Source organism: Anser brachyrhynchus, assembly GCF_964034855.1.
Source record: "Anser brachyrhynchus genome assembly, chromosome: 8".
Taxonomy (NCBI): Eukaryota; Metazoa; Chordata; class Aves; order Anseriformes; family Anatidae; genus Anser; species Anser brachyrhynchus.
The window spans coordinates 4,561,134-4,588,912 of NC_137702.1; the positions used below are offsets into that span (position 1 = coordinate 4,561,134).

The 27,779-nt window shown below is 42.9% G+C and overlaps 1 protein-coding gene across 20 annotated transcripts in view; it reads left to right on the top strand.

The window, feature by feature from the left end:
• DAB1 (DAB adaptor protein 1) overlaps positions 1-27,779 on the top strand; it is a 438,430-nt gene that overhangs the window by 155,133 nt on the left and 255,518 nt on the right. For 5 of the 20 annotated variants that reach the window (XM_080602648.1, XM_080602646.1, XM_080602655.1 and 2 more), the window contains exon 1: positions 9,184-9,326. The exons of the other annotated variants lie outside the window; for them this stretch is intronic. The gene's annotated coding sequence lies outside the window, so the exon portion shown is untranslated. Of the gene's footprint in view, positions 1-9,183; positions 9,327-27,779 lie in introns of those variants that run through there. 20 annotated transcript variants of the gene reach the window in all.

The following is a 27,779-nucleotide window of genomic DNA, read 5'->3' on the forward strand; positions in this document are numbered from 1 at the left end:
ACAGAGCTGTGAAGTAGCCCCAGCTGCTTTGTCTGAGAAATAACCCGCCTAGATTTTGTTCTGCTTGAGTACGTGGCTTTTGTGGGGTACAGGGCTTGTGCTACTCTATACAGGGAGGTTTTGAGTCACAGGATGAAGAGTTAGGCAGTTGCTTTGTAAAATTTAGGGAGAAAAATAAGAAAAGTAGTAACCCTCTCAGCCTTTATTTCTTGGTTTCCATTCTGTCCCTCTGCATCTTCATTAGGTTACAGTTTTCCATGCGTGGTATCTGCCTGGAGTGAATTGAAATAAACAAACAGCATTTCAGATACTTTTTTACAGGAGGAAAACAGACTTCCCTGACTACTAACAATTATTTCCCGAGCAGTTGAACTATCCCCACAGTCACAGCTGCAAGAAGTGCGAAGTGGGACAGGGAAAGGAAACAAACTTTGGTATGAAATGCCCCGTGAGCCTGCCAGCAGAACAGGGGCTGTGCTCCTCATTTGCCACCAGCTGAGGAAGGGAATGGCAAAGGAAGGCCGGTTTGCCTGAGGCATGCTGGTGGCACAGTGCTGTTCCTCGACCCGTGCCCAGTGCACCGCTGCCTTCTGCTCCCTGTGTGAATGAGGAGAAGCTCATATAGACGTCCTGGCTTAGGCACTAGATGCCTTGATAGCTTTTCCAAGGTAACTCTTCAGCAGCTGTAGTCTTGCTGCAGTTCCATGTGCAAAATTACAAACTTTCCGAACCTCAGTGTGGATGTAGTGCAAATCCATTCACAGCACCTCTTTCTGCAGAGCTTATGGCATCCCTGGGATGTTCAAGGGACCTCGAAGCCTGTGCGTCAGATTAGCAAATAGTCTGAGCTGTATTTGTTTAGGTGACTACTGGGTTGCATGGCTTCTTGATGGCATTGCCTGGCATGATCTAGGCTAGTTGCCACACGACAGACATGAGTGACATCCTCCTGCCTCAGCACATCCCACTTCGGATCGCTTTTAGGTTTCTACCCCTTGTAGTTCAATAAGCAGCATGAGCTCTAGCTCAAGAAAAAGAATTTATGAACTGTTTTATTTGAGATATTGCCTAAAGTTGCTTTTCAAAATGGTTGTTAGTCACCTCTGTCACGTTGATGCTTTTCAAAATTGTATTTCCTGTTCAATTTCTCACTTTGTCAGACAGCAGTAATTAAGGTTTAGCATGCAGAGTTTGAGCCAGAAAGGAGTCCCTGTGCAAAAGATGTATGTGGGCACTGGGGATTAAATTTAGCAGCCTCCTAGTTGTAAATATTTTATCACTTTATCTCTGAGATTATGACCATGATACACAACGGGAGTTGGAGATGTGACTGAAGATGGAAATGCGGCTGTCCGCTGAGGGTGTTTGTTCACCAGCGGGCAGCGCTAGCTGGTTGAGCCTATTTGGCTACTGGGTAAGTGTTAATTTATATTCATCAAAACCCTAAGCCTGGGAAATGAAAGGAAAGCTCTAGTAGTTCAGTAGCTAAGGCAAAAAGATCCTCTCCTGAAACACCCAGAACTGGTCACAGTTTTTTCCTGTCTCTCCCTTTTCTAAGTGTCCGGTCTTCACATAAGAAAATATATTTTGGTTTGCAGAGGGAAGGATGGCAGAATCACCAGGCTTGCATTGGCTTTGGCAAATTAATATTGAAGGCTGAGGATGAGTAGACAGCAGCTAGACCTATAACCCTTGCCTGGGCCATGGGCTGTTCTGTATCGTCAGGAGCAGATCCAGGTGAATGGCGATGGAGATGTAACTCTCTGAAGGCAATTCTTCTGAAAATTTCATTGCTCCGAGAGAGAGATGAGGAGCAGATCCAAAAATTGTCATCCAGACCTGGGCTCATACAAGCCATTGATGCCGTAGGTTGTTTTGGTCAAGTACCGGCTCTGTCTTACTATGCAGAAGAGGAATTACGTACTGCTTGCCAAAGCCTGGACTGTATTTAGGGTGCACGTTCTCTGCTGGGTAACTCCAGCAGTGCTTGGAGAGCTAGATAAATGCAAAGAACTGTGTATTTGGATTTCACTGTGCTTGTAGTTACAGCTTTAGTTCAGATAAGTTTCTAATTAAAGCCAAAAGATTAAAGTACTTTTTCAGTAAGGTATTACACGGTTAATTCTGTTACTCCTTCAGTTGCATGATAGAAATGATAGATGAAGCTACCAGATAATTTGTACTTCTGGCATATGGGTTGTTTGTTTTTTGCAGCCGAGCAGAGTGACAGCTCTGGGCTTGCCACTGTGCCGAGTGTTATAGATTGCATTTACAATTCCTCCATCATTCCGTATTTGCATGGACATTTTAGTGCCTCTGGACTTCGCACAGTTATCTCCCAGGATTATCAATAGAATCCCAAAACATTAATGCATCCAATCAAGGTAATTGAAAGAGAGAGGCTTTATTAAAAAGAAATCTTGGCAAGGCCTGTAGCTTATATAATAAGATTGTTCTATAGAATCTCTACATCTGAGGCAGAAGAATAGCCTCTTATGTGCAATACAAAGCAACTACGCTAAAAGTAGCTACTACAACTGAGATCTTGCTGTGTTTGGTTAACCTGTGGCTTTGCAGCAAATAGCAAAGAATGACTGGAATAGTTTAATTTTCCCCTCATTTAAAGCATAAGTTGTGTGTACAATACCAAGTTATGTAATACCATCCAGAGGGCATGTTTCTAGCAGTTTTCAGGGTCTTCACTTTGAATTTATACCACTTGTTTATATTCAGCATGAATCGATGGCTGCAGCAGCTGCATTAATGGAACATAACATCTATCTGAGCGAGTCGGTGAAAGGCGGCACATTTATTCACCATAGATTTGCTAGTTGAAGTGTAGGTAATACAACTACGTCTCCGTCTCTGTTTTGATTGGGAGCAGTGTGGCTGTGAGTCCCCTCGTTGCCCCCACTGATGGTGTGCTGATTCAGTTCTCCCTAACGGCCCCAGGCGTGCGCCAAACGCATCCCAGCCTCTCATGGAGATAAAAGGGATGGGTTTTGAACCACATGCGTGGTGGGCATGTTTGGTTGGGGGCAGCAGATTAAATCTAGTTCCCAGTGAACATCAGGATATGTATGTATGTATATATATATACACATGCGTGTATATGCATGTATATACACACATGTAGAATATAGAATCTATGTATATCTACATTGTATGTAGTGTCTACTGTTGTCATCTACTATTTTTGTCTATCAAGAGCTGTCTTCCCCAGTGTCTTAAAGAATGTGAAGTTGTGTATGTATTGATCACCAAAGTTAGCAGACTTAAAAAAAAAAAAAAGAAAAGCAGCAGCTGGCAATCTTACCCTGACCTCAGTGGGGCAGGCACGTATCTGATGGGGTATCGGTGGGTGGAACATCTAGGTGTGGAGCTTCCCGGGAACTCCAGCTATTTGCACTCTCAGTGTTTTGATGCCCTATCAGATAATGCTCTCTGCCTTGGAAGAAGGAGGTCTCTCAGCCTCTCAAGTAAGACACATTTTCTTGTATTTACTGCATCTTTCCGCAACACATCACAAACTGATTTTCAATCTTCAGTTGTACTGGCTGGTCCTTGTGTGTCTAAGTGGCAATGCCTTCCAATAATAGTTGGAAGATGACCTGGTTGTTGCAGTTCTTGAGGTTTTTAGCTCGGCTGTGTGACGTTTCTGTTTTTCAACAGATGTTCAGGGCCAGGATTTTAGTCCCAACCAGTATATGTGTGCATGCTCATGTACATTATGAACCACGCTTTCGTTGGCTGTGGTCAGTAGACAGACTTTTTTGCCACAATATAGCTTGGAGTTAATTGTATGGAAGATGGAGAGTAAAGCAGAGAGAATGTGTATTACTGGTGTAAACTTGTCATATTTCACCAGGAGACATTGAGCAGACCCTAACAAAAACCTGTCATGTTACAAAAATGCTGTAAGATGTGTAAGAAGATGTGAAGCACTGAAGTAGAAAACATTCTCACCTCTTTATGCACTGTCTTATATTAGTAATGCCAGAAGGATATTTTAAGATTTTTATTTTCTTTTTTTACCACTTGTGCTGTTCCCTCTTTAAGTTTGATTACGTAATTCACAAATTTCACATCCCATTACTCATTTATTAATGCCCTACTGCAGGGTCATGGCTATTCAACAATGCAGAAATGTATCTGTAGAGGGTTTTTTTTTTTTGTTATTTTTTGCACTTGTTTCTAACCATTTCTTTACCTTTTAAAACTCGTACTTACAAAACTAAATTTTGGACCCAAATGAGCTGGAACTATACCTTTAAAAAAGAAGACCCAACCCTTTATTAAAGTTACCCCAATGTTGCTGTGTCAGCATCAGCGTGATTAACCTGCCATACAAATGTGGGTGCTATAAAATGAACTTGCTCCAAGGCAGCTTTGATTTGCATGCTCAACACTTTCCAAGTGTTGCATTTATAAATCAGTACTTTCTGTGTGTGCCTGTTCTGGGTAAGTGTTTTTCCTTCATTCTCCCTTCTGTCCTACAGCCCACTGTGTTTACCATGACCACGGGAGAGCTGCACAGCTGATGGATTTACATTGAGAGGCAGTGATTCTATTTCTTAGATACAAGGGAAGACTGACCTATTCCCCGGGCTTTCTAAAATTAATACACACATCATTAATTGCTTGTGAGGGGAAAAAATTGAAGAAAGGAAAAAAAAAAACAGAACACAAAAACCTGACCTGCCAGTGCATTAGATTAGTAGGCAGTGCAGCATTACAGAAGGAACGTGTTCCTATCCGTTGTAGCATGCAATGTGCTACGTTCATCACACCTGAGTTCGTATAAGCAGAGCCACTAGCAGAACACCTCTAAATTCCTTTTTCTTCGAAATTTTGCATTTCTTCTCAAACAGCCATCTCAGACAAACCTAGCCCAGCCTTTCACTTCCCGACTGTACTGGTTTTTAGGGAGCGCCTCTCCTGGGTGCTGCACTTCTTAGCAAACAGCCCGAGTTGTTTGTGGGGGGGAGTGTGGCTGGCTCTGCCCAAACACTACGGATGTCAAGTTCATTTAAACTGCATACAGTTAATTCACTTGTTGTGGAATGGGATTTCATTCTTCCCTTAAAGCATGTGCAATATCCCTGTTCGATGATACTGATTGATAGATTTTCAGTTCCTGCAAACTTTCTAGGCATAGCGGTGGAATCCTACGAAGTGAAAGAGGTTACTCTGGGAGAGGTGGAAGGCTGATCTGGAGCAGTAGTGCATTTTCCTTTGTTTTACCCATGAGAATTTAGCACCCCTGAGAACAGCCTGTAACTTCTGATTCAGCAGAAATGCCAGCAAGTGTCACTTTCCATGCATCATATGTAGGAACAATTTCAATAAGAATAATAGCTCATTTCAAAGGACTTCCAATATTAGTATTTATTTAAGTACTAATTCTTTCATTTACACCATTGTTTCAGAGAACACGGGAGAAGAGGTTGAATAACGTGGCCTAACAGGCTTGAAACAGAATAAAGGGGATTTTTTTGTTGTTGTTTTCTTCCATTTCTTTGGTATTTCACCAAAGTTTTTCTTTGACTTTGCTGCTTTTGCTACCGTAATTTTTCACAACAAATGTTGCACTGCAGGATCTACAGCTCTGCACATCAATACAGAAAGCACTACGTGGGAAATAGCCAGAGAGTGCCAATATTTATTACCCCAAAGATAGGGATTTGCTCTGTTGGTGTGGTGGGTTTCTGCTTTTCTTTTTGGGGGTTGGGGAGGAGTTGTTCTTGGTTTTGGTTGTTCTAATATTACTCTCTTGTCTCCAGGCAAGAAAGCAATTCTCCCTTTGCCTTAGAAACATGTGGTGTAACCTCATGTCTTGCTGGTAGGGGATTTAAAACCACCACTATAATTTACATGATAATTATGTCATATTTTTTACTTCCCCTACAAGTTCCTCCTTGTTTGAGACTGTTCTGTCCTTTAGCAAATAGTGTGCTTACCTTGGCTCTTTGGGGAGTTCTCTGCAATCTTGAATAAGTAATATAACAGAAAAATGGCTCATCTGGTGATTTCAAGGGGATTTAGGGAAAAAATCTGGTGGATGGGACACGGAGGAGAATTGTCCACGGTGCTACAGGAGTAGAACAAATATTTAATCTGGTCGTCATGGGCTTGCCCTTCTTTTAGGGCATCTTATGGTGTGGTTTTTGCTGCAGAGGATGAGAAGGAGAGCGGCTGGAGAGAAGTTTGAGGAGGAAGTGGTGGCCATGCAGAGAAGATGCTGGTGCAAGACAAGGCATCTTCTCTGGGCTCAGTAGGATGCAAGCAGCTTGCATATCCCAAGTCCATCTTCTGCTTTGTGTTTTAAAGGGGATGGCCAAGCTGAGAGAAGCATTACAGACTTGGCCTGAATGCCATATTTTCCTAGTCTGGATGTGAGGGTGTGCAGCAGGTCTGACAACTGTCCCCACGCTGGTGCTGCACTAAGCGCAGTTTGCCAGGAGCCGCGGTGTTTGTCCTGCTCGGAGAGGAGATTGATCGTCCTGGCCTTTGCACGGCTCCGCTCCTCGACGTTCGGCTTTTCCTGTTTGAAATACAAATGGTAGAAATTAGTATATTAGCAGGAGGCTGCAGAATGTAATTGTACATTGACTGAAACGCTCCTGATGGATGGACCTGGTGAGATGACATCTCGTATTTATGGAGAGGAGAGCACAGGTAGTTGATAGATTTGACAAGAGCGTAGTGGCAAACCAAATAACACTAAGCCAGAATGAGAATGTATTTCCTAATGGCCTCCCTCGCAGCTGTATACACTGATTTAATCTCTCCAAAGCACTCCATTGTTTATGAGGCCCGTGGGTACAATTTTATGCCTGACTGAAGAGGTTGCTAATAGCTGCCATATTTGTGTTTAAGGACCTGCAAAGGATTCAACTAAGTATTTTAAAGCAATGAGCCATAATAAAGTAATAATATATTGAAAATAATAAACAGCTTTTTATTCAATAATTGGCTGCAAAACTGGTGAACTTTAAATGACAAAACTACTAATTATAAATGCAATTGCTAATCATATATTCATTAGGGAATGCAAATTAAAACCATGGCATAAAGTCTCTATATGTGCCAGAGGCAACAAGTTGCGGAACAGGACCGTAGACTCTGTTTAAAAAAAAATAATAAATAAGAGAAAACAAAATATTAATGTAGGAAAAAGTTGTGGTGATAACTCGGGATTGCTTTGTCAGGGGATAAAGCTCTCCTGTGGGGAGGGAAGTGCCTGTTCTTGGGGCGAAGGTGTGATGGGCCATGCTGGGGCATTTGGTGTCTCAGCCAAAACGAAGTATGAACTGTGGGGTAGGTTTCGGTGTGGCTCTGGATGTTGGTATGTCATCCAGGAGGAGACGGAGCAAAGCGCTGCTTCTCCTCGAGGCAGCCTGTGCTGGCTGGGTCGCACCTGAGATCCCTGCTGGATTCGCAGTGGGGCTTCCCACCTGGAGCAGCTGTGCCTAGCAGGATGAGAAATGAGGAGGCACACCTGGATCTGAGGCTCCTCTAGTAAGATTTGTCTCCTGTTAACACTTCACAAGCAGATTTCCCTTTCTTAATGAATATATAAAATATAATGTATATTAATTTCCTCTTAGGAGCCTTCGGATTTCCTTTAATGACTTGTGTCCCTCAAGGAGCTCGCAGTGCCGAGTTTATACAGAGATTCCCGGGGAATAGCCTAGGGGATGAGCATCACAGCACATGGTTCGTGCTCTCCAGGAAACTGCAGGTGTGGGAACAGCCCAAAGTCTTGTCAGGCCACCGAGGCAGCCGCAGCTCGTCGTGTGCAGCCCCACGCACAGGCTCCCCCAGCTCAGAAACCGCAGGAGGCAGAGCCAGCTGTAACAGGGGCACTGGGCAGCCTGCGGTGCCACGAGCTGTGGGTGTTGAGCTCCCTGGAAACATGGATTAGGTACTTAGACACTTGCATGTAAATTTTAGGTCCTCGCCTTAAATATCCGTGTTAGAAATACCTTGGGGGGGAAAACATTTATCAGGCAAGACATGGTTGGAAATAATCATTTTTATTCTGCTTCCTATAGATCCTACCTTGATTTTTTATTTTCTTATTTCCCTGGCATCAGCAGGCTGTGTTACGTGTGCCTTTCTAGCTAAATGGAGCTAGCTTCTGTGCAGGTTTGTGAATCCCCGTCCATTTCAGATGCCATTTCAGGTCAGATGGCCCTCTACAAAATGTGCAGCCAGAGGTCAGGCTTGACACAGAGGCCACCAGATGAACTTTGGGCACAGTTTAATGCAGGAGATTATTTGTGGTGATGGGGGAAATCTGTCCTGAAGATATTTCCAGGGTGGTCCCTGTGTGTCTGTATTACAGCAGGACTGGGTGGGTACGGAGGCTGCTGGGGCACCCTGGTCCTTGTTGGGAGGGGGGAGGCAGCCAGCGACCGAGATTTGGAGTTACAGGAAGTTAATTTTTCAGTGACACACAGGAGAAACCCCCTTTCTTTTTATTTTTCAGTGTTAGACTTCAGAGAGCGAGAACAGAAGCATGCAATTTGTCTAGCTACAAAACCAATTAGCATAGCTCCGCTGCACTGAATTGCTTGGGAAGACTTTTCAGGGGGAAAAAATGAATAAGAAGAAACAATAACTTTATGAACATTGTAACTCATTAAAAGACAGCTTTTAGAGTGTGAAGGGACTGAAGTCATTGAATAAATTATTATCGCTGCAGATATTCAGCCCTACGTAAATTACAGAAAATGTGTCCAGATGTGAGATCCCCTCCATCAAGCTGAACTGTTGGCTGCTCAGCCTGTGCAGCTGCCTGAAGCGTGAGGTTTCTCTGGGCTCCCACCTAGTCAGAGATGTTTGAGAGGACAGATGTTTCCTTAAAACAAATCCCACTGAGTTACAAAGGAGGAACAACCCCCTGGTTCCCTGATCCCACAGCTCTGGGGGCTGTTTTTTGGTGGGGGTGGTTACTAGCGAGTGGCCTGGGTACGGGTACAGGTGCTGTCAGTCACGCATCGTTTGCAGGCAGAGCAAACGAGCCATGTGCAAGGAATAACCCCTTTTGCCAGCTCCTTGTGAGGGCTGGAAGTCAGCTGTGGTCTTTGGGACTGTGCAGTGCCCAGAGAAATGGGCTCACACCTACTGCAAGCCCTTAGGCACACCTTGGCAGTCCCCAAAGGGCTGTGGGGAGAAAGGGCTTCGGGATGCATGAGGCAGAAGAAAAACTGAGCTGCTGCTGTGAACTGCTTGGGCTGATGATAGAGAATTTTTATTCTTTCTGGCCAAATTCAGTGGTTTGGGCGCTGAGAGTGGGAGTGGCTCTGCAATGTATAATGGTATGTTCTTCTCTTAAATGATGTACTTCTGTAGAGTATAATTGTATAGACGTGCAGATGTCCTGGAAACAAGGTCAGGTGTGTAATTCTGTTGATCTGGGGGAATTGTGGAGCTATCTGCATGTGTGTTTGCATCAGTCAGCTCTGCAACAAAGCTTTTTAAGCAAGCTGCTTTCTGGATGCTGTGTTAAGTCCTGAAGTAACAAACAGCTTCCTCGTCCCCGCGGTTGGGGTGGTGACTTGGAGGCGCCTCCGCTGCTGTGCTGGTGGGGAGAGCTGGGAGCTGAAGATCAGAGTCCTAAAGTGAGGATGAAAGTTGCTTTATCTTTTTGTAGTCTGTACAACTCAGCATTACCAAAGCTCTGGATTATTTTGTTTTGTATGCATTATGTGATGTTTACAGGGATAACGTGTTTGTAACATCATTGGCCTTGGCGATCAGCGTGAGGCGTTTGTTCTCTCCGGACTAGCAGTTGCTTTGCTGCTCTTTTCTGCTTTGCATTACCTCCCCGTGGTGGTTGCGTGGCCCCAGGGAAGTGGATGTGGATGTCACCAAATGGTTCCTGCGCTCCTCAGCTGCGCGATTTAATTTTTACCATGGTTGTTGTAGTGATACGTTAACAAATTTACAGACAAAGGTGGTAGGAGTGTCACAGAAAAGACGGGTTTAATAACTACTTGTAGAGAAAACAAAAGCAAATCCAGTGACAGTCCTGGCAATTCCCACCTCTGTTATTGCTGACAGACAGAACAAGAACAAAAACAAGCGGGTTTACATGCGCTGACACTAATATACAACCGGTGGTGATGTCCTGAAGGAAATGTCGGCAATTAGCATGAACGCTGCCGCAGTTACAATCCAAGATTTGGCTATGGAAAGCACGAGGTTTAAAGACGAGCCTGGGAGCCTTTCCCCCAAATGCTTCCCTCTCCAGACACGTGTGGGGGGTTGTGAGCCAGCTCAGATGAACTTCATGGTTGGCTCTTCTGCGCTGCTGAAGCTGTTCCCCGTGGGGCTGTTCTGCTCCCAGTGCCTGCGCTCGCTGGGATTGAGGTGGCGCAGCGCTAGGGTGGAAACAAATACGCTAGGAAATGTGAGGCGCGAAATAACGCGATTGCGTGGCAGCGTTCAACGCTGAAAAAGTCTTTAGAAGTGAAGATGGGAAGGATGAGATGTGCGTCAGGAGATGGAGCAGCGCAGAGGGCAGCAGCGCCCAGCACAGGGGCAGCTTTCGGTGCGCTCTCCAAGGCATCTGAGAGCAGGACAAGGGTTCGGGGTTTTTCACTTTGCATCAGCTGCTCAATCCCCCCTGCTTAATCTGAAACCGGACAGGGAAAAATAAAAAGGGGGGGGGGCGGAAACTGCCACACCATTGGTAAAAAGTGCCACGCCAATTTATGCTGCATTAAAAACCTTTCCCTGAAGCAACGCTGTAATAAGATTCCTAGTCAGAAGTCAAACTCTGCCTAGTAATTCATTCTAAACTCTCATAATGCATTTATTAGCGTGGAAACTGCAGAAGTGAAGTGACCAAATTTGAGGTCCGTATTCAAAATTAGCAAAACTCAATGTCATTCTGAGTGAAAAAGGAAGGAAAATGAGTGCTGTAACATGCAGGGTGATATCCTCTGCATTAGCAGAAGGCTAAATGAGCATTGTTTGAAATAACGTTTTATTAGGTTTCCTTAAAGTGGATACTCAGTCTGATAGATTATTTTTTTATCTCAGATAAGGTTATTGAAATGAGAAATGTTCCATTATAAAGGAATTTGTTGAAAGATAGGGATGCACTTTATCATATTATAGCTCTTGCATCGTATTAAATGGTACTTATGTGTTTTATTGAAATCCAGACCTCTTGTGTAGCATTTCTTTCTCAACAATACAAAAGCTTATGATTCACAACCTTTTACATAATAGATATATTAATGAATTTCTGCATATTTTATTGCTTTGTATTATTCTAAAAGCCATTAATCTATTTTTCTTGATTATCAGTTATGGCAAAGACATCGTAATTTTTCTCTGAATTTCATTGTGCCAGCTGAGTTCAGGACTTTCCAAACTAATTTCTTTAGCTACCTGTTGGACTCATTAGACCCAATTCTTCTCTTCTTCCTTTTTCCTGTTGAAAACTGTATCTAGCTGAAGACCCAGCATATTTTTTCTGAATACAGGAGGATAAATTCTCCTTTGGGGTACTTGCATGTTCTCTCATTCAAGTAGATCAGAATTGTGGCTATGAATCTCAGGCCCTAATTATGTGTCTAATAATAGAAACTTCTTGCTATAAATACACGACTCATTGAAATCTTTCCTGCTTGTTTAGGCTGCAGACGTGACTTGTGCATATTCATTAACCTCTAGTGCTCCACTTGAGAGGAGGAGATGGAGGATTAGTGGAGGGCCTGCTAGGAGGACAGGGAGTGGGGCTGTGCCACCTCTCGGGGAATGAAGCTGTGATCCCGACCTTATATATGTGGATATACATTTAAACTTACTTTTCTATTTGCTGTAAATGATATAGTCTGGATGTCTGTTTCTAATTCCTTTGTAGACAAGCTTGAAGTTTTTTAGAGATCTGTGTGGTTCGTAGGCACGTAGTGGGGAGCTGGTGCACGTAGTGCAGCCCAGCGTTAGTCGCAGAGAACATGGTTTTGCTAAGGATCACTGGCTGCACGGCCCTGAGCAGTGGTTTGCATGAGAATGGGGAAAATATGTTGTACATACTGTGTGCTGTGTTTTTGACAAGGCCACATCAGGATATTTATTTGTATATGGTTTTCATTTCCTCCTCCATGGCTTCAGTTACCTTCACAACAGGACATTAGTGATTAAATAAAAAGACCTTTCATTCCTGTACATAAAAACAGATGGCAAAGATGTAACTTCCGTTGTGCAGAAGCAAATGTGTGGACCACAGACCCCTCAAATCCCACGTAGCCCGCCCCGTGGGGCTGAGTGATGCCCAGGTCCCGCAGCGTCCCCCACTGAGGGCTCCGTGTCACCTGTGGGGAGCAGCCTGCTGTGAGAGCAGGTCCTAGTGGCGTGGCTTTAATTAACTAATCCCATGGATACGACGTGGCAGAACAAGCTCTTGTTTTATCCTGACAATTATTGATTGATATTCCCAGAGTGACAGCAAGCATTTTTATTTTTACGTCCAGCAACAAGTTGTCATGGCAACTTCATCATTGGGCAACATTCCCATCACACCCTCGTCCCGAGCAAAAACCCAGCAGGTTCGGAAACTCTTTAAAAATGATTACGGTAATAAATTTTTTAAGATAAGTTTTACTTCTTGTCTGCTTTCCTGAGGGGAGTAATTTATGTTCCAGGAAGGTAATGCATGAATCTTCTGTATCTCCTGCCAGCATCCATCTCTGTTGGGCAAAGTCTGATGCTCCCTACGAAGAGGGATGGAAAAGCTTCGGTTTTGCTTTCTCTGACCCTTTGTTTAAAAAAACACAATACAAGCCAAACCCATTGCTGAATCATCTTTTGAAGCCCACAGCCTGGCCCTGTTGCACATGAACCAGCAGCAGAGGTTGCAAAGTCAAGTTCTTGTCTTCCCGTGGCGCCTGGAGCATAGCTCTCTTCCTTCCCAGCCTCGCTAGAAGGTTGTCTTTGTTAAGAGGGAAGTCTCCCCAGAGCCAGAGGTGAGCAGGCTTATTCCGAAGGCCTCTTCCAGCAATTTCGACGTTTTATGTTGTGACCAGGAGTTGCTTTTTTCCAAGTGCACAAGCTCCTGTTGCACATTCCTGTACCCCTGCTCTGTGAGGCTTGCTCAGCTGTGTGCTGCCCTCCTGCCATCTCTTGCTACAGGGATCTGTGTTGGGATCATGTGCTTAAATTATGCCAGTTTTCTTCTGACAGTGCTGAAATGCCTGTTTTCACAGGCAAAGAGGGCTAGCTAAATGGCATGCATGAAGAACAGGCTCCTGTGGGAGCAGCACTGGGGTGTGTGTGATTTCCCTCTGGATCCTAACAACCAGGGTTTGCTAAGACAGAGACTTTTTACATAAAACAAGTGTCTCGTTCTTAGCAACTATTTTCCACTGTTATTTCTGCCACCTGCCTTGAGGAGTCCCACTCGCACAGGTGCCAGCACTCTGGTGGGTGCCTCAGGTGAATACTCACAGTTTTCACAGCCCCTGTGGCCTCCTGCCATGCTGGGGTGCCCCATAAAGGCTGCTCAGCTCCCTGCTTGCCTGCCCACCATGGGACAATCACGATGCCTGCTTCTCCATCAGTGCGTCAAAAACAGCAAGAAAAAGCCCCCGCTGCTGCACCCAGCTCTGACTGGCTGGAATTATTTACCGTTAGTACATCAGGAGGTATTTCCACAATCTTCTCTTCTTTTTTATTTTTCATCTATCTCGGAAGGTTTAGATATAATTAAAGGGAGATTGACTGACTGAAAATCAAGTTTGGTTTATCTGTGGGTGACCCAGCAAACCACATCTTTTTAATTTCATGCATCAATGAGATGATACGTCATGCTTTGTACAGTGCGACAGCTTGCTACATTGCATAACTCAACATGCTGATGCAACCAGGCATGCAAAATTAACCTGATCCTCCAGCCCAGGGAACGCGAGACAACAAGCAGCTTCTTCTGCAGCTTCCATTGTTCAACAAACCTCACTCCCCATCTTCCTTCTTACTCCATTCTCATTGAATTTACAGAAGAGGAGTACTGTGAGGGTTATAATCATGTAACAGTTATAAAATGTGAATAATTCCAGTCTGGGCAGGGGTTGAACTAACACCATTTCTCTGTCAGGGGCTGCTCTGAAGGATGTGCTTCTCTTCGACTTTTGGGTTAGCTTGGGAAGGATTGCAGCTAACTGGGCTTCTTGTGGGGACTGTGCCTACCTTTCTGGTAAGGCACACGGGTCACCTCATCTCCTTCCCTCCCGGGGAAGGGAACAGCAATATTGCTCGCTGCCGTGGGGACCCTCATCAGCCCCACGTAAAGCTGCCAGCAACCCGTGTGTTGTCTTGCTGTGCCCCACATGCAGCGTAATGAGCAGCTGCAGGGAGAAGAAAAGGCTGGCACTGGGCATGAATATCTTTAGATCAAAGGCCATGGCATGCCACAGGTAAGCTTGTGCATCCAGCACTTTGCTTGGGGCAGAATTTTTTCTTAGTATCTGACATCTGTCAGTGGCTCTTTGCGTGCTTGTGGGGGAAGTGAAATAGAAATTCTGCACAAGTTTTTCATCTGGTTGTGGTAATGGGAAGCCCTGAGAAGCCACTCTTCATGGCTCTGCTTGAATGTGTGGAAACTGGGGAGGGTTTTCTGTGCAATCTTACCTGTCTGCTTGTGCCCGTTACTGCGGTGTCTGAGAGCAGCTCAGGAAAGTCCCTGGCCACAGCGATGAGTGACATGTACCCACCTGAACAGTGAAAATCCCAGCAGAATGGTGCCGAGTGATCTCTGTGAGGATCAGACTCAGTGATGGGATGATTGCAGTGCCTGCGGTGGATTGTGGAAGTGGTGACAGTGCCATGGTTTACCTGTGAATGACAGCAACCAGAACGTGGGGCTGGATGCTTCTGGGCGATGAGTGGTGCACAAATGCTGCTCTTCTGCTTTGGAAAAGTCTTTTCGAAGCAGGAGCTGCTGTGTGTTTGGGTAGCACCTGGTGCATGGAGTTCAGCTCCTTCAGCTCTCCTTCTGACTTCCCTGTTTTGTTTTTTTAAAAAGAGGAAAATGAACTGCCTGGAATCCATTCCCCGCCGTCAAACCCATATCAGCAAATGGGCTCCTCTCAAATGAAGAGAATTAGCGTGTCTTGGAGAGGTAGAGGAGGGCCATGACAGTTTGGAGTTCTGAGATATTATTCTTGCTTGAGTTGCTTTGCGTTTTCTCAAAGTGTACAGTGCCCTCTGGCACAATATACATATACACTGCATCGCTAAGTGCTGAAACTTCACATCTTAATTCCATGCGAGTGGTTTTCTCTCGAGGCTGTGTGCCTCTGTGGTAGGGAGCCTGATCGCAGCACGGAGAAGGTTACACATTATGCAGAAAAATGTTGATGGCGTTTTAAAAAATATCTTCACTAATGTCTCTATTTTTGTTTTTGTCATGTACAATCATATTTGAAGTACATGCACTTTGAGGTTCAGCGAGGAAAAGCCTGTTTATTTGAAGCTGATGGAGATACTTCAATAGAGGATAACTGGGATATAGGGCTCTGGGATAAATTATTCCACTTGTATTTTCTTTTTTTTTTTTTTTTTTAATCTGTAATGCACATAAGCCATACAGCAATATTATCATCACTTTGCACTTTCCTTAGGATGTATCTTAATATTCCATAATCCTCTTTACTACAGAATGGGGACTGAACTAAGATGGAATTATATTTTAATATTTTAATGTAATTCCTCATGAAACAAAAGGGGGCTATGTTCAGTAGCTGGCTAGATATATGGCAAATGGGAACTAGACAAGCTGTGTAACATCATGACCAGTTTCTATGGCAACAAAAATGTCAGCTATCCTTTTGGCTGATTCTATTAATCTGTGGTAGAGGCACTGATACTGACACATTCGGAATTTATTTAAACAAGAAGGTGAAAAGATAACCTCAGTGTAGCTTATAAACAAGGGGGAAGTTAAGCCACTAACATAATGCTATCTGACATGTATATAACTGTGTAACAGGCAAGTAAGACATTTCCAAGCCAGCCATTCTGAATTTTATCAGAGAAGTGATTAAGCTATTTACCAGGAGGAGTTACCCACTATTGTTTTGTCTTCTGACAAAATTCCACACTTGCCTCCGGGCTTCAGAGCGGTGCCTGCTGTACCCAAAACCGCTACGCCGTGTTAGTGCAAGCACTACTGAACCAGTGGCCACGTGGCGCTAAACCCACCGAGCGCCATGAAATCTGTACCCCTGGGGAATAGTGAACCAGTTGACTGGGTTTGGGGGGTTCCCCTCGCCCCACTTACTGTTTCCCTCCTGGTTTTGATTGTGTAGCTGGAGCAGAGCGGCTTGCCTTGTGAATACTGGAGGTGCTTGTCGATTAAAATGCATGTCCTGGGCACTGCAAAATGGAAAAAGTGGTTGCAAGGAAACAAACTCTGTTCTCTGTTCCCTCTATGTGGGTCAAATATGTTCCTAGGGATACTCAGAAATGATTGTGCTGTACTATTTCCCTTCGGTACTTTATCCTTTATTCTCTTGTTATTGAAATAGCTAAATGTTTTCCTACTCTTCAATGTACCATGACAATACAAACTGTACGGTGATGTTGGAGCACAAAATAAATATGGATGCAGATACTTGTCATTATGATAAAACAACATCTTTTCATCTTTATCTTGGAATTACAGGCTCCTCAGGAAGATGACAGTGTCTTGTTATGGAAAATGAATTTTCAGTAGTAGAAAGATATCTCTCAACTTATTCTTGAATTCTTCCTGTTTGCCAGAGGCATGTAGAAAAATTAGCTTCTTTCCCAATTCTTTTGCTAGTTTTATTAAAATTCATAGTACAAAAAGTGCCATATAAATGTGTTTGGTGTGTGACTGAAAAAGAAGAGCTGGAAAATGCATAGCTGAAGTTGTTATAAGATTATTAGTTGTCTGCCGTCTGCATTTTTTTAATAATAATAAAAAATAAAGTAAGCCCTCAACATCCTCATTGATTTCTTCTTATGCTTGTAATGTACTGAAAGTAATTGAATACAGTATGTTTTTTAATGTATATATTACTTTTTTTCCTGGTTTAAAAAAAATGCATTGTCAAATTCCCCAATAGAAAATTTGTCAGAACTGTAACCACAATATAGCTCCTGGAAACAGAGTTTATGTAAAGCTTTTCAAATTCAGAAAGGCTTTTTGATAGCAACAGTGCTCAAACTTATTCCATGCTTCTATTAGGCAAAACCATGTCCTTCCTGCACCTACACCTTGTAGATCTGCCTCTTGTGTCCCTTGACTGCTGGCTTTGAGCAGATGTTGGATTGGATTGTTCTCCTCAGCAGTTGGTGAGCTGCAAAATTGTACAGGTGCATTACGTTTTGAGCTTTTACTGTGTGTAATTGTAATATTACATTATAATAAAGTTAAAAAATAAATACGTAGTGATAGTACCTGATATACAGCAAAGATGGCTTTTCCCAGTTCATAGTCCGAGAGCAACAGTTATGTCAAAGATGAGTTTAGTATCAACCTATGTATTTGGCATCATCCAACTTGTGAAGTTCTGCCTCTGCAACTCCCATGGGAATTATTTCCTCTGTCAGTGTTTCAGTGTTTCTTCCTCTGTTTGTGATGTAGTAGCAGAGTTACGTAGGTCACATCACTTGATATTACAGAAAATGAAGTAGATGTGACTAAGACTGCATCTGAGAACTGGAAGTAGCATTGCTCTGGCCTCCTACAGGGAAAGTGAGGATGGAGCAGTTCATTGGAACACCTCCCTCCCACATCCATTTTCTGTTTTTGAAAGTCCAGGAACTTTTACCAGCAATTATCTTGATTATTTTGCTTTTCTTCCTGTTCTACAGGAAGTTTTAATGAACTGTTTTTGGGGAGGTTTCTCTAGTTCTGGTAAAAGTCAAAGAGTTCATTGGGTTTCTTTCCTCTCTCAGCATGCTTTTAAGTGTGCCTGTGCCTCCTGCTGGAGATTAGTCCCTTTGTACACCTCATTTAAGAATTACTTGAACTCTTGCAGACTGGGCACTGTCCAACCACCAGGAAGCTTGTTAGTCTAGATCCACAGGAAAGAATGTCACTTTTCACCTGAAAAATAGAGAAGAACAAAATTTTATACCTTTTATAAATAAATAAAGGAAACCTGTTCTTTATCCTGTGTTAATTGTTGCAGCAAAAATAGACTTTATTCTCCAAGAAGGTCAAATCTCTTATGAGGAGAGAAAGTGGGGAAGAAGAAATTTCTCCTAATTTTTATTATTCTTGAGCAGGGCTGACATTCAGTATGCAACAAACATAACTCTTAATTCCAACTGAAAGTCATGCCAGACACAATTGCGCGAGGAAAGCAGTCTTTCTTTCTGAAGCTATTGACTTGGAAAACTTGCACACACAAGAAGGCTGACCTTTGGAGAAGTCACAGGCATTAACTTTTGATTAAGTACTGTATTTAATTTCAGTGAGCATCTAACCTGAGGGCAGGCTCTAGCTTAGTGTACTTTGAAGTCAAATGCGTGGCTGGTCCTATCATGATCAAAACACATTTCTGAGTCCTAGGTATTAGCAGGGAAAATACCTCTGGTGCAAAAGCAGATGTATCTTGAATTAAGTCTTTCCTCTCTGAGTTTGAAGGCGTTATTTGGGATGTCTCCCTTAGTGTTTTAAAAATAAGGACCCTTGTTTATTCTTTGTCATCTTTGTTCAATAAGCCCAATTCTGATCTGGCAGAGAGGAGTGAATTTGCTGCAGTTGCCTGAGTCGCCATCCCTGCATGCTGCAGTTGAACCGGCTCCATGTTGGTGCACGTGGATTTCCTTGGCTGCCTTGCCTTCTGCCCTCCAAAGATGCAAGCACTGATTTTTACATGTTTATGTATATTTTATATATATATGTGTGTGTGTGTGTGTATATATATATGATGTGCGTGTGCATTCATAATGACATATTTTGAGTATCTAGCCTTGTGTTTAAAATCCAAGCTTTCCTCATCAATAACATAGCAGTGGCCTGCCAGATATCTGTCTGGCAAGCCAGATGTTGCTAGAGAAGCTCTTCAACAGAACCTGCCAGAGGACTATAAATCAAGTTGCTGGCTCTTGGCAGACTTTGATGTGTGCCAGAAGTGGGGCCTCAGGTACGTTATAGCAAGAGGACTGATGTTTTTGGGATCACATCAAATCAGGTTAGGCCAGAGGTGGAAGGTAGTTTGGACTGGTTGGACTAGCAGAGGGCTGGCCTGGTGTTCGTTAGCAAACTTCATACATGATTAAGTCCCTTATTTGACACTTCTAAAATATGGATGCACAGATGACTCTGTGTGTACTTTCACCTCTCCAGGATACAATCAGAGCCACTTCACTGTGAGCTGAAGGGCTGCTGTCTGGGAGTAACCAAAGTTGGTTCTCCATCTCCTTGTGAAACAGATGGCCTAGTGGTAAAATGGCAAAATCTCGTAGAAAGATGAGACAGGGCAAACTTCACATTCTCCCTTTCTTCCTTCTTGCTCACAGCCTTTTCGTCCCTTCCCCAAACCTACCCAGCCTTGAAAAGTAATGTGAAGGCTGGAGACTGATCTTGGAGTTCTTTCCTGAAACATTACGTGGGTTTTCCTTAGCCCTGAGCTCACATTGACGGTGTTGGCAAGGGTTTGGGCTACTGCAATTAAAAAGGCTACCGCTTGTTGGTAGCTGCAGCTGCCCTCATGAAGGCTTTTAGACCAGCTCTGTTCCTGGGGGTGAAACACATTTGCCTGAGTGGTTTGTAGAAGTGCTCAGGTTGACCAGAGAGGCCCGGCTGGGGCTCCAGGGTGTGCTGCGCGTGCCTCAGCCCGTGAGGAGGCGAACCGCAGTGACGTGATGGCTTGCGGCAGCCTGACGCTGCCTTGGAGGAAGAAAATCCATTTTCTCCTTGTCACCAGAGAGGTCTGATCAGCCTTGGGGTGCAACGCAGGGAAACCCATTAATTTCAGAGCTGCCATGTGTTCGCTTCGAAATACACACCCTTTTGAATATAAATCTGTCAAAGAAAGGAGTCTGCGGTGCCCTGTCGATGGTACTGTTTCTCCAAAACACCCGGTCTTCCACTGGTGCACAAGGGGAACAATTTTGTGACCACAAGAGCTACCTCAGCTGCTCTGTGGGGAGGACCCCTCGGCAGTTGGCAAATTCCCCTGACGGCCCACAGAGGCCATGGGTGAAGGCCTGCAGGTCGCAACAAGGCCTAGCAGGAGATTCACCTGGGCCAACCTGTGAGCAGAACGAAGTCTTCTCTTTGTGCAATATTTAAGAAAGGAAATACTGATGTGAGAGGATATTGCCTTTAATTAGGCTGGACGTGTGCTGAATTCACATCAGAAGTGTCTGTTTCTCGTTAAATCATGCTGGATTATGGCCTCAGCTAGTGCAAACTGTTGGGGACGTGGTGCAGACATGCTGATTCACTCTTCCCTACGTGCGGCGTTAATCGTTCCTCCTGGGTACCAGCCTAAAAACGTCCAAGACGATGCAAGACTGCGATGCTTAACGTTTTTCGGCAATTGCTGTTTTTGTCAAAACTGTCTGTAGCTTTTCTTCTTCAGTACAAGATGGTGAGTAATGAGCTATCGGAATAATGTCTGCTTGAGACATCCATAGCCATATGGCAATGTGGGAGGCGAGGATAAAACAGGGATCAGTCACAAGTGTTTACTTTGAAACATGAAACAAAAAGTTTTGTGCTGCAGCTTGGTTACGTGTTGGATTAGGTACTGGAAATAGAGCAGTTTTTAATTGTTTTTGTGTTTAGTGAACTTTAAAATCCCAAGCACTTAAATCTGTTTTTTATTAGTCCTCCTGATTGCTCTCTTTAGACCTGTATCAGGAAACAACAGGACAAACGGATGTTTACTTGAAGTGAAACCACAGCTGACTAATCCATATATACATTACATGTATGTGTACATTATTTACAACAATATAAGCTGAATTTTAAATTGCTGAAAACATTGCTTAGGAAGGCTTGTAAAAATGCTTGGCTGCACTTGCAGAACAGCTTCAGAGGGTTCTTTTTTGTTGCTTTGAGAGCAGTTCAGGACCCCCTGGCAAGCACTTGGCTGAATAGTATGATTTTTTTTTTCCCAAAGAGCTGAAAAACTTCCACTGCTTCCTGGGGCGAGACGCAGCTGCAGGAAGCAGAGTCCTTTGGAAAAGTAGGTGGGTTATTTTGGTAACTGAAGTGTTTTTGGAAGTGATAATGCCTAAAAAATATCTCTCTGGAGACGAATCCTCATTTTGGCTCAGGGGGTTATTCTCATTTTTTTTTGGGAAGTCCCCGGGTTGCCTTGCCTGATGCTCCTGCACTCAGAGTGGGAGGCCCAAACCTCAGCGCTGGCTCCATCTCGGGGTTTCTGCCTCAGAAACCTCTCAAGAGGGTGACAGGAAAGCATCCATCAGGGAGGCATTTGGAAATGAGTGTTATTAAGACAGTGTTTTGGTTCAACAAAGGGAGCCTCACACGGACTGCGTGCATTTCACGTTTAAAATACCTCTATGGATTAATTAGATTGATGATCCCATTTTGTAGGAGGTGAATTTGTAGGTGAAGAGGAAACTTACTGCATCAATATGGTCTGGTAGTTGCCTCCAGGAATACGTTATTGACTGCTGAACAACTTAAAGGGTACTCATAGTTTTTTTTTGAACAGCAGCCTCAAACCCTCCTGAATTTGTAAGTTTCTCGTGTGCTTTTAGCACCAGAAAGTTAAAACGATTTCCCAGTGCCTAATTTTATGAAAATGGAGTGTTTTTCTTTGCTAAGTAGAAGCACAGCACAGATTAAAAAGAAACCTCAAACTTTGCTAATACTGTGTGGGCTTTTGATTAGAGAGCACTCTGTATTCTAATTGAATGTTGTCTTATATTAGCATAATCTTGGGGTTATGGCTGGTCAGTGTTAATGATAAGTGACAGAGACACATTTCAGAAACTCTTTTTCATCAGATGGGAATTATATCCTGTAAATGCAAGCCCAGATCATAATATTTCATCTTTGTGTTGATTTATCCCAACCTTAGACTATTTATATTGATTTTCTACTAGAAAACATATCATCTAGTGTGTGATCTATTAATTGCATGCATATGATACAGCCATTATCCACAGTATAAATGTATAAATATAAAAATTAGGAAGACTTCTTGAGATGTACATAACTGAATTCTAAAATCAGTTTGAAAATAACATTGCTTTATAACGCAAACATTTTTTTGTATGTTTATATGTATAACATGTACATAGCTGTTTATAAATTTTACAGCCGTGTTTAGTGTATTTGCTTTAAGGTTGTAGGACCATATTTCTTAGGAAAGCATGCTTGTAATTGTTCAGAGGATAAGTATTTATAATTGCTATGATTTTTGCACAATTACTGTAAGTAGCTGTGCATCAAAATGGGCATTTAGAGGATAAACTGGCATGTTCCATGTAACAAGGACTTTAAAAATAAACTAAAATCCTGGGAAAGTGGCTTTGTTCTACCACCGACGAGGTAACTTCACTAAACTTAAACAGAAAGACAACCAGCATCCACCCATCAGTTTTAGTGCTATATACAAATGTCTTCACAGCTATTTGCACTTGAAATGCTTCATTTGCCAACTCAAATGTGGCATTTGCAAATGCAGATTAGTTATGGGAACGCTGTTGGCTGCTGCTGCTTCCTCCTTTCAGATGTGGCTCCGACTGGACATTTCCTGCCCAGACTTGTAGGCAGCAAGCATATGGCCTGGTAGATAGTTTGTGGAATAACTTGCTGGGAGTGCTTCAAGTGTTCCAGAAATCTCACAGGCGAGGATGCATCATTTCCAAACATAAAATTCAGCTGAAATGCCAAAGTTAAGATATTCGTTTGCTCACTCATATTGTTGCATTTTGTAATGAAGGCACAGACGGAGATAGATGGTGGATTAAATTAAGAGAGAAATCTCTGCCTTTATTATCTGTTTGTTTGAAATGCAAACATTTTGAGGGGGTCTGCATTACAAGAGAAACTCCTATATCTTATTAACAAGTGAATTCCACAGTGCCAGGAGCTAGCAACAGAGGAATTGTCTGTCTGTCTGAGATTACAGTTTCTCTCTTCGCGCCGTACAGCACTTCTGTTTTATCAAATATACTCAGTGCCTGCCATCACTGAGGGAACTGTCTAATTCTTCCTTGTACTTCTGAACTGTGTCAAGTGTTCTGGGAATCAGGTTCCATACAATTTTATATTTTCATAGCATATGGTAAATGAGTGTAGCACACCGATTTAATATTGTCATATTTCCTCTAAGATCTTTTCCATAAACACCCTGGTATGTGGGATGAGGATTCAGTTGATGAAAGTTACTGTAGCAAAAAGACTTTGATTTCAATTGCCTAGCAGTGCACATTTATTTATATCAGCTAATCTTAGATAAGGATTTGAATTCAGACTCTGCCTAAATGCGATGTTTAATACCCTGAAATGTGACGCAGAGCCATGCCTGCTGAAATGACTCACCATGTTCTCCTTCACGTGGTGTATTTCTGCTTAGGTCCTCTGCAGGGCTCATGGCAGTGCTGCCCGTGAAGTTGTGGGGAGACCATGGGGGATTCGGGGTCCTTAAAAAGTGCCATTAGAAGGGGAGATAGGAAAGACAATATGACTTCCATGTGAGGTTAGTAGGGATTTTTCTTCCCCTCTGGTTAACTCCTTCGCAGTGGCTGAAACCACGTAACTTAATTGTTCTGCAGCCTTTCTTCCTGAACAGTCATACATCAATGGAAACACGACCAGAGGTTTCTTTTCCTTCCTCTCCCTTCGATTCTTCTTTGAATCATGGCAGTACTTTCCCAAAGGAGGATCAGGGAGTGGGTCTGGGTGAGGAACGGACACAGTCATTATGGAGTTGATCAGGTAAATCTGTGTTGTGCCTTTCAAGCTGTAAACAACCCTGCTTCTTGCTCCAGCTCTCCAGCCCATTGGGTGCAGATGGGAGGCTGAGAGTTGGGGCTGAGGCTTCAGTGCTTTCAGATCAAAAGGTAGAGGTGGCTGTATATAAATATGTATTTTTCAGGTAGCTGGCTTATTCACTTGATTTTTACGTGATCTCTTTGACTACTTTTCTCATCCTTCGTTCCTCTGGTAGCCTCTTCTGGCTGGCGGTGTTTGATCATTTGATCAGCCCAAGGTTGATTCCTGTTAGATATTTTCAGATAAATGCATAACATGAGGTTTAAATTAACTTTAGTTTCAAGTGGTGTAGTGGCTTAAAGGCGATTTCTTAGCTGAAAGTTGAAAACCATCTTTGTCTTTTTACTGGGTAACTTGTGATGGGATGTGTGAGATGACCAAGAGCACTGCATTTATGCTCACAAAAAGGATGTGTTGCCGAAGGGTGAGTCCTCCTTTCCCCAACCCATCTTATTTTATCAGTTTAAAACAAAAGGGAGGAGCCACATGCCTCCTTCACAACATTTTCAGTGCTGGTGTTTAGGTACTGCAGCGTTTGGTACCCTGGGGACCTAGCCCTTGACCAACTGGGTTACTGATATTTCTAAATTAAGCCCTTCCAGTCCCAAACAAAACGTTAACAAACTTTGCATTTCTTTTTCAACAATCACATCATAGGGTAAGTAGGGAGGAAAATCAGAACCTATTCAGTATTGTAAATACACCAGATTATTACCCTAATTTGTTATCCAGCACTAACAAGCTAAATAATTCAGCACACTTTTAGGGCTCTATTCAATCTGATGAGCTAAAATAAAAACTGTTGATTAAGCTAAGTGCATACCTCCGAAGATGGATATTACTGTTTTCTTTGGTTTGGCATTTTCCAAATAGGGGAGATCTCGGATAAATATACAACTCTCATAAGGCTTCTCAGAAGCTGTATTCCTTTGCTGTCTTACTGTCTTTTTAGTGTGATCACTTTAAACTGGTGTTACAAAACTATTTTTTTTTCCTGTCGGAAGCTCGTGTGCTTATGATGGGTTTTATTTTTAATCCTACCTCACTGCTGGAGTTCAAGCATCACATAAAGAAAACCTGGCTGTAGGAAGATGATAAAACATAAGCGTCAGCTTCTTGTATTTTCTTGAAGTATTTTGTAATTCAGAATGAAATCTTTTTGTTTTACTTTTCCTTTGCTGCTCAACCCCCTAAAGATCCCAGGGTTTCTAGAAAATTCAGTGTTATTATCCCACCTGACTAACAGGTCTGTATTAATCAGGCCAGCTCTCCCTGTGGGGGGTGCTTGTGACAGGGAAAATGGTCTCATGGGGGGGCTTTGGTCTCTTCTGAGACAATGCTGTGAGGCATGGTTTAATCTTTAGGAAGTCCTGTGTGGAGCCGTGAGTTGACCCAGCGATCCTTGTGGGTGCCTTCCATCTCAGGATGTTGTATGTTTCCGTGATTCTCCTGGACTTGCATGAAAAGCGTGACCATACAGCCCCTTTGGGAGCCGTGAAGGTGGCCACGCTGCTGCCGTGCTGCGCTGCCACACCGCGAGCGGGGACTCGGCAGAGTAAGGAGGTGCTTTCATCATAAATAACCAACATCCTGGGGTTGGCCCCTTAGCAAACCAATTTACAGAGATATAACTGGGTCAATGGACCTAATATTTGACCATTCAGCCAAGTTACTCTGTGTCATGTAGCTGTTTTTGCTTCCTGTGCACCAAGATCCTTGTTCCAAGAAGCCCTGAGCAGGTTTAGTTGTTCCATTCTCATGGAAATCCCCGCTTGAGGTAACTGTTAAACATGGTCTGCGTATGCAGTAGCCACACCTTTTCATAACCTACCTCTTAAATTCCCCAGCTAAGGCTAAATAAATAAATAAATAATAAATAAAAATAATAAATAATAAAGAGAAAAACAACAACAAAATGATTTTGAATGGTTCTCTATCCAGTGCAGTACATCCATGCAGGTAGACAAAGATAGCTGTCAGTCTCCTTCAAGCGTTGTGGAGAACAGCAACAAATGTTTCTATGGGAAGTTAATTTTTCAGAATATGTGGTACATGGATGTAACAATGCTATTTCTACTGAAATGAGTCATCATTTCTGTAGTTAACCCTGTGTTAAGGATGATAGGAGATCACTCCAGTTTCAAAGACACAAAGATGCGTTAGAGGCTCTACTCCCAGAAAATTGATAGAAACATCTTTAATCTTGGCATCAAGTATTTAGATAAATAAACTTTCCAAATAAACTTTTATGGTGTTTGCCTAAATTAGATAGCCAATGTTTTCTGTAAATAAATATATATATATATATGTATGTAAGGGAAACCCCCCATGTGTTCAATTTATTTATTTTTTTAATAATATGAATGCTTAAAGTATGAAGCGGTCAGATTTAGATCTCAGTTTTCATTGTGGAGACTGTCTGTGGAGATATTTGGCTTGCACCACTTCAATCAGTTCAACTGATTTTTCCTTCTCTGTCAGCACAGCTACAGAAAAGCTGTTACAAAATTATCCCTTTAATCCCGCACCATTTTTATCTGCTGATTAGAATCGGGGTAATTTCAGCCCGTGTTGAAGGAGTTAATCTTCCTGATGGAGATGTGAAAAGTAGGAGCCATTTTAAATCTCAATACCACATGCTGCCTTAGGGATCACACTGTGCTAAAACCCAAGATAAAAAGGCCTGACAAAGATTATTGACGGTTTACCTTTTAATGAGCAGCTTGGATTGATTTTTATTTCCCTCTGGGGCTGCTTGCTTTGCCCTGTTTCCACCCATGATGTCATGATTAACAAAAACAACACAACAACAAAATTAAGGCTTCGTATCTGAATAAGTGCAGAGAAATAAAGAGTAGCCATGGCATTAAAAGGAAATCTGTGCCAAGTCCTGTTGAACATCCTAGGAAAAGCCAGAGCACTGTAGTCAATGGTTTGGTACTTCTCCCTTTAGAGGAAACGCACCTCGACCAAAAACCACCTCACTTCTTCATTTATATGATAGGTTATAAATAACATACCATTCCACAAATCAACAGAAAAATGACAAGAAGTCTAAATAAAGACAAAATGCCTTCAAATACATATTTTTAATGTTATTGTTCAGTAAAGCAGTGATTTCTCTTCTTCTGCCAAGCCCCCACCCCTCTAAAGCCAGCACTGAACAAACTGCCTCTGGCTACGTTCCCATGATTTAGTTCAAATCCTTAAGCTTCAAAAGAGCACAGCTCTACAGACACAAAACTATCATCCAGAAAGCTCTTAAGCTCTGACATCATCTATTCTGTTTGAGTCCTTGTGTACAGACCTTGCCAGAAAATGGAAATCCCTTTTTCACACGGGAGAAAGGGCGTGTTTAGAAAAAAAAAAAAAGAAAACATAACAAAAAACCCTCTCCCATCCTGCATGAAGATGAAACACCCCCCCCCCCCCCCCCCAAAAAAAAAAAAGGGAAAGAAAAGAAAAATACGTTTTTCCCAGGCATTTCCAGAAAAACCCTGTTTTCAAAGACCAGGATCAAGCAAAGCCAAAGCCTTCCAGGCAGGCAGATGGGAAGCCATCATTGCAGAACCACTTTGCAAAGCAGAACCCTTCCCGTGGAAACCTCCATATCCATGAGTAGGAGTTGGTAGGAGTTAGGACATGGGTCCAGCCTTCAGGGCTGGGTTGGACACCCCGTGATTAGAAGACAGGTTTTTGGGAGCCTGCTGGAATGAATCACAGAGTCACAATGTGTGCGTGCAACCACTTGAAGGTGATAGGGGCTGGAAAAATGCCCCTCAAAGCCAGTTTGTGTGAGTTG